Source organism: Girardinichthys multiradiatus, chromosome 5, assembly GCF_021462225.1.
Source record: "Girardinichthys multiradiatus isolate DD_20200921_A chromosome 5, DD_fGirMul_XY1, whole genome shotgun sequence".
In the NCBI taxonomy this organism is placed as follows: domain Eukaryota; kingdom Metazoa; phylum Chordata; class Actinopteri; order Cyprinodontiformes; family Goodeidae; genus Girardinichthys; species Girardinichthys multiradiatus.
The window spans coordinates 13449676-13457322 of NC_061798.1; the positions used below are offsets into that span (position 1 = coordinate 13449676).

Here is a 7647-nt window from a genome sequence, read left to right on the forward strand (position 1 = left end):
GAAGCAGTTCGGGACAACTTTTTGGAATGATAGTGTGAACAGGGCTAAAAATGTACAGTAGTTTTAGAAGCTAATTTTTATTGTCATATTCTGCTTGGAAATTGAGACTTATGTACTGCAGCTATGAAACTGTAAGTGTAAAACGATCAAATATAGTACAGTCCAAAACTGTGCCATAGCCTAAAATTCTATGTTTTGTATGCATTTGGAATTATTCATCAAAGCTAGAAATATGAAATAAAACTGTTGTCACATTCTTTCTTTCATGACTCTTTAGAAGTGATACAGAAAAATCTCTTCTCCACAAGGCTTGTTGAGAAAATAAGGGTTTTAGGAGTGCAGTAGGGGAAAAGTCTCAGGAATGGTGCAATCAAAGAAGTCCTAGGAGTGCAGTGGCAAGCAAACTGATGATTTGGATGAAAAACAATTCAAGGGAATTTGGACAGAAAAGCTAGGCCCAGGTTGTAAAGCTTCTATATATCTCTTCTTCTTCTTCATTATCTGTTGTTGACATGTTGTGAAGGTGCCTGGATCTTAAAGTCCTGCTGACTTCTGTTGGAGTTTGTTACCTAGAACTCCTGCGTGCTCGTTTCTTTTGGTAAAGCTAAGTCCTGATATACTGTTTTAGTAAAACTAAATAATAAAAGAAAATAAAAAGACTGCACAGTCAAGTTATTCTGGCCGGCCAGGAGAAACGCTGCAGCCCCGTTGCTGCTCACCACGAACGCTTCTGCCTTTCTCCCCAGCTTCAGCAGTTTTTATTGAAAAGCCAGGAATGTAAATGCAAAACAAAACACACATTCTATCAAGTGTCAGTTGGCCTGTCTGAAGTATCTTCATTGTTGCCGAGTAGAAAAACATACATTCTTATCAAATGTCAGTTGAGCTGTATGTCAGTTGGACTGACTGATATATCTAAGTCAAACACACACCTGCCAGCCAGGCCACCAAGCCACACAATACATTTTATTTCACACATTATTAAACATAACTTGAGCATAACAATTCACACCCTATTAAGTATTTTAAATGTTTCCAACACTTCCCAGAAACTTCCTGCTACATCCAAGGTTGTTGCTCCCATGCGAATAAGGAATGTGTGTATATATATATATGTAGACATTCAGAATGACGAGCTGGCACCGATGTCAAGCCCTGCAGCCAATACTAAACATTATTATTACCGAGATATTTTCACATAAAATCCTCCTATTGTGTAACAGCTCCTACGCTGTTTCACAATTTAAAACACTTTCAAAATGTAAATAATAGACTTTAAATCTGTTTATATGACTTGACTGAACTGACTATAGATTCATATAGGTTCATATATGTTTAATTCTTTGGCTCACTTAACAAAGGCTCGAAGGCTAGCAGCTGTGTGCCTGTCCCTGCAAGTTGGAATACTGGAGATGACCTAAGGGGCAATCGAAAGGTCAAATGGGCTACATTGTCAAGTATTACAAGCAATTTAGGGAACAAACCATAAATAAAATACTCAATCCTAACACCAGTGTGCAGCTAGTCAAAAGAAATATGTGCCTTATATATATTAAATTGTATAGCTTATTAGTTATGTATAGCAGGCATCTTGATGTCGCATATTCTAATCATCACATGTAAATATTTATGGCACTGCTGGTTTAAGGCATAGATTTATGTATTTCTTTATTTGATCCACAGTTCTTTCAAAGCATATTTCAATTGAATTTGATCAAACCTCCCACAACAGATAAGATGAGTGTGTGTTTTTTCTCTTTAAATCAATCAAATGTTGCAAAAAGCACTTTTAGCCACTTTAATCTGACAGACCACTAAACGAGACACACAGCTGACATAAATTCAGTGAAACAAAGGCTCGATGTAGTTTGCCTTGCAAAGCGATTGAATCCACTAAGGAAACTCTGACATTGTGTCAAGCCAGTCAAAGAGAAAAATAAAGCAAGAAAACATCTAAAGTGAACATCTGAGGCTTTATGCTTTGAGGCTGAAACAAGCTTCTCCTCAGTTCTTGGATAAAACGTGAAAGCAACTTTCTTGATAGATCCTCTGCCTTTTTGTTTTCATAAAAATCTTCATTCAGTTGAAGCAGTTGACTATTTTTTTGGAAATACGTCTTCTATTTCTCTCAGTCTGTCAGGATCTGGAGTCATCTGCTGCCTGCTATTAACACTATTCCAACACTAGGTGCCGCCAGCAGGAGATTGCCAGAGACTACAGGTGTGGCTCATTTGGTTCATCAGCTGGGAAGCATAAAGAGGATGGATTGCCAGCACTTTGTTACCTGAGTGCTTTGCCCTCTGTGGTAATCTTTCTGGCCAGCTCTGATTCCTGATTTTTTTGCAAGTTTGGTGGAAAGATATTGTAAAGCTTTTTCTGAGCTAGAAAAGAAAACACTAACTTCTTCCTGTTACCCATTCCAGTTGTGACCTCTGGCTGATCGGACCTCGAACCAGACCTCTGTTGGTTTTTTGCGGCTCCTTCCTGGACTAGAACTGAACCTGGCAGACTGAGTTCTTCTCCTGACTCTGTGTCTCTCCCTGGCGGATTCCACGTCCCCCCACTCCGAATATATCAGCAGTACCACAACAACTACATTCCCTAAAACGGCACACATACACAGATCCATGAAAAGGTGAATTAAAATCATTTCTGAATACAAATAAACAGTAATTAAAAGGCAGCCATGATCAAAGGTGCACAGTTAGACATGGTAAGAAAAAGAAAAAACCTGCATACACACAGAGGTTTAGGAGATAAAATGAGTAGGCGAGAGTTAGATGCCAACAAAACTGCAAGACGTACCGTTCCTAAGATTTTAAGGCCTTTTACTTTTACCACCCATCCCCACTCTTTAGGTACCAGTGTTTTAAAATTAAATTTGGCAAGCCGATTGGCATAGACTAATGTTAAGCAGAGGACCGCCGGTTGGCTACCCATGCAGACTACCCAACTAATGTACTACAAATAAAGTATTGTATTTTTAAAATAATCATTTAAAAACTATTAAATTCATTGGGTATATATTCAAAATTTTCTCTAAAGTTAATTTACAAAAAAATTATAGATGCGGTGATATGACACCAACTGCAATCTGACATTTTATTACACTCCAATACGTCCAAGGGCTTTAAAAATGCCTTCACCATGACTATAGCTGGACCAGAAACAATATTTTATCCCACAGTTGAAAGGCAAGTGAGAAAAAAAAATGGTTTATTGAAATGAATGTCAGTACATGAGTAATCTGATGTGAGCTGAAAGTAATGCATTATATGGTATACCTTTAAATAGGGGTTTACTTGGGAAAACATGGGAAAAATGCAGACTTGGCTTATTTCTTATGTGTGAAAACTGAAAGAGGCTGCTTCCAGGGGGGGATGTATCATCTGCGGACACTTTATTTTTTTGAAATTTCTTTTCTGGTCTAGTTTAACCAAGTCACTAAAAACTAAAACCTATTTTTCTCAGTGGCTATATGCAACAAAAACTAGATAAGTTTCTGCCTTTTGGAAATCAACCAAGCCTCACCTTGCTTAACATTTGGTTGTGTAATTGTTTTTATTTATCATAAATCCATCCATCCATCTTCTACACCTGTTTATCCTATTTCCATGAGTCATTGGGCAAGAGGCAAGGTACACTCTGGACAGGTCACACAGGACATGCATCACCGTGTAACCCACTTCACTTTTGATATTCCAATCCTGTTGAAAGCTCCAGCAAAGTTTTGTTTTCCTTCACCCAGCAGTCATAGCAACCAAATACTAAGACTACTCCATGACTCAGCCAGATGACACAGTCCCTGATTTCCCTAAACACAGAAACATCTTCATGTCTAAAAATATTTGCTGTGCAGAGATTCCCTTATCAGCTGAGCTGGGAAGTAAATGTCGAGAACAGCAGGATAACTGAGATATGCAACAACAAGACCAAGTTATGGCAATTCTTATCAATTTAAATAAGTTTGTTTTCTGATATGGCAACATGCCTGCCCTGACAATAAATGCCTTATTCCTTTAAATTGACAAATTTTTTGTCTTCCAAAATGTTACCTCAAATTTGCTAGGTGAAATAACTGCAAATATGCATGAACCCCTTTGTTTTAAATACATGAGATTGAAAGTCTTTTGATAAAGTGAAACTTTATTCATCTTAGAGCATAGGCCAGTTTTTTTTTTCCCTTTATCCTTACACTTCTCTCTACTTTTTTGTTATGTTTGATTTTGTTTCTTTACTTATTCATTATGGAAGACTAAGTGTGATCACTAATAGGTCAATACTTGATTTTTTTTTTATTAGCTTCAATAATCATTGAACTTCCACATGTGCAAATATTGTGATTCGTACAAAATATATGTTTTTATAAGTATATAACTCTCGGCATAAGGCTTTGAAATTATCCAATAAGAAAGCCTCTGTTAAAAAACAAGTTTAAACAGAAGTAGGAAACCAGCAGAAGAATGTAAGAACAATGTAGAACATAGAGAAAAGCTCCTTTGCCATTCTTTTGAAAATACAAAAGGGGCTCCAGGGTTTGAATAAAGGTTTTTAACAATCACAAGTGATACAATATATTGCCAAAAAGCATTGGGTCACACCATCAAATCAATGAATTTCGGGGTTCCAATCACTTCCATGGCCAAGGTGTATAAAGTTTGGTGTAGAGAAACATGACTAGCCTGCACAGAGTTCTGACCTCAACCTCATTGAACACCTCTGGGTTGAATCAGAGCAGAGGCTGCAATTCTGGTTTTCTCATCTAACTATGAACACACTCTTGTGAAAGATGTTTACAGAATAGTTAAAGTTGCTATTGGTGGCAACAGTGGCCCCTAGCCAAGTAAACAAAAAAGTTGATAAACTTTAGAGAGCTTGATGGAGGAGTCAAGCCACATGTGTGAAGACTATGCATAGAGCTCCAAAACCCAAGATGGCTGAACATACCCTGATGTAAACACCAGCTGTTTACAGCAGCATTAAACAGGCGGTTAGAACCTTTTGGTTTACTCAGATTTTCATTGCTTTTATCATCATCTCTCACATTAACACTACTGTCATATCAGTGGCTGAGAATCAGGATAAAAGGTCCAACATTTTCATCAGCATCACAGAGATTGTTACATCAACAAACAGAGCGACACTGTGTTTATAAAACTGATGTTTCAAAGATACCTTTTAGTGGCTAATGTACCCTGACTTTAAAAACGCAGCTGGAAAATAAAGTACGGATTTCTGCTGCAGTATTTCCCGCTTATACCTTCAGAAGGTAACTCTTTGTGGCATAGATTCAAAACGGTTTAGGAAACATTCCTCAAGAGGTTTTGGTCCATGTTGACATGAATGGCATCATGAAGTTGCAGCACATTTGTCAGCTGCACATCTATAATGCAACTCTACCATTTCACCACATCCCAGAGGTGCCCTACCGGATCGAGATCAAGTGACAGTGGAGGCCATTGCAGTACAGTGAACCAAATGTCATGTTTAAGAAACCTGTCTAAGATTTGAGCTTTGTCACAATGGGAGTTATGCTGCTGGACGTAGCCATCAGAAGATGGGTAGACTGTGGTCATAAAGAGATAGGTAACAATAATCGGGCTGTGGTGTGCTGTTACTAAGGGCCAAAACTGTCAAGAAAGTTTCACCCAGACCATTTCACCTTCTGCAGCCAGAACATATCATCTGAATGTCCGAGCTAAAATCACAGTAGATCCACAGTTGTTAAATATTCAGACCAGCCCATCTGGCCAAGAACAACCACGCCATGCTCAAAATCCCCTATAGTGAATACTGTTTCTTCCTCATTCTGACGCTTAGTTTGACCTACAGCAAATCATCTTCACCACATCTACATATCTAAATGCATTGTGATGCTACCATGTAACTGCAAAGACATGTCTAAATAAGGGGCTGGGGGTTTGACCTTACATGTTTGAGTCAGAGTTTGACTCAGATGACCAGTCGGCCTTGATGGACACTGCTGTGGATAGCAAAGACAAAGTAAAAGGTGAAGTTGACAATGATCATCTTAAGTACTTTAACTAGTACAAATTTGTTTATATTACTTTCTGAACTTTTCCATCTGATTGGTTTCAGTGTTTGCTGTGCTGCAGGCAGGATCCAAGTAAAAACCCTTAAAGGATGACACTAATTTAAACCTTCCAACAAAGCAGGAAAACAAGAAAAATACAAATGAACTTACTCGAAGAACAAATAATCAGTTGAATATATGCCTTAGGTGATGTTACCAGATGCATTCAAGATTTTTTTTTTTTTTACGTTCTGTAGGTGACAAACCAATATCTAAAGTGATATTGGCTGGTTAAAAATCTGAGAGCATCACTTGAATAAAATCTGAAAAGCTTCTTTCGTGCGTGTGATCCACTTGACTTCATGAAGGGGTGTCAAAGTCCAGTCCTTAACGTCCAGTGTCCTACGACAATTTGTCCAAGACACCTAAATGAAAGGACTGAATCACATCCTCATGCACTCATGTTCCACAGAGTGCTGCTAATGTCCTAACTTTGTGATCCCAGTGTTTTGATAGAGATACATCTAAACATTGAAATCACCACCCACTGACCTTTAGTTTTATAAAAAAAAAGCATATTTATTAACCAAACATGAATATATATGGTAAGAATGCATGATGGTGTGACCATAGATATCTTATGAGAAGTTCTTGCGTTATTTATAATTAAAATACTGAAGTAGTGCAATCAAAACCGTATAACACTAGTTGTATTGAATTTCACATGTACAGAAGTAATAATTTGGCCGCTTTAAAACATGTGCCATGATGTTAAAAAGACCACAGTTTGCTCTGCACCATCATAGATTTTATTAAGAATTGTTCTAGTGATAGTTCTGGAGAAATACCATACATACAGCTTCAAAATGTATCAAATCAGTCTTCATCGCAGTATCAGCGTGTGCTAAATTTTCAGTCGCTAAGGATTGCTTTGATGCAGTTTTGGTATGCTATAACATTTCAGGTGCGATGTATTCAAACTCAACTTGCCATCAATATGTATGGTGAGGATTTTTTAATCACAATCAGCGGCATAACTGCAAAATTATTTTGAAAAAAAAGTTGAATGATATGCTTTTCCTGATATTCTGCACCCTTAATGTTCCAATATATTTAAATGATTTTGTTCAGTCTTTACAGAAATTATGTCATGTTGTATATTACCTAAAGAATTTACTCAGCTTTTACAAATGAAAAAAAAAGAAAAAATTCAAAACACTTTTCTGTTTAACTTCGGCTTCCTCACACAGTCCAATGACATGACTGTTGGGTTAATTGGTCTCTCTAAATTCCCTTTAGGTGTGTGAATGAGTGTGTGCTTGGTTGTTTATGTGTTGCCCCATGATGGACTGGCAACCTGTCCAGGCTGTACCCTGCCTTCTGCCCATAGACTACTGGAGATAGGCACCAGCTTCCCCGCGACCCACTATGGAAGAAGCGATTATAGAAAATGACTGACTGACTTTTCTGCTTAATTAAACTGTTTCTGTGAAGGCCATTGAGAGATACACCAGAGCTAGAATTTCTAAGTCAAAAAGGAAGTACTGGCATAATTAAACCACTAGGTGGTAGCGTTGATCCATTTTCTCTAAAGACATCTGCACAGTGTTTCA

At 37.7% G+C, this 7647-nt stretch overlaps 1 long non-coding RNA gene across 1 annotated transcript; it reads left to right on the forward strand.

Moving 5' to 3' along the window:
• The first annotated feature begins 293 nt into the window (after positions 1-293).
• Positions 294-2989, forward strand: LOC124868881. Its single transcript, XR_007038424.1, has 3 exons — positions 294-461; positions 2188-2305; positions 2424-2989. It is a non-coding gene; the product is annotated as an uncharacterized LOC124868881 (long non-coding RNA).
• Positions 2990-7647: the final 4658 nt, after the last annotated feature.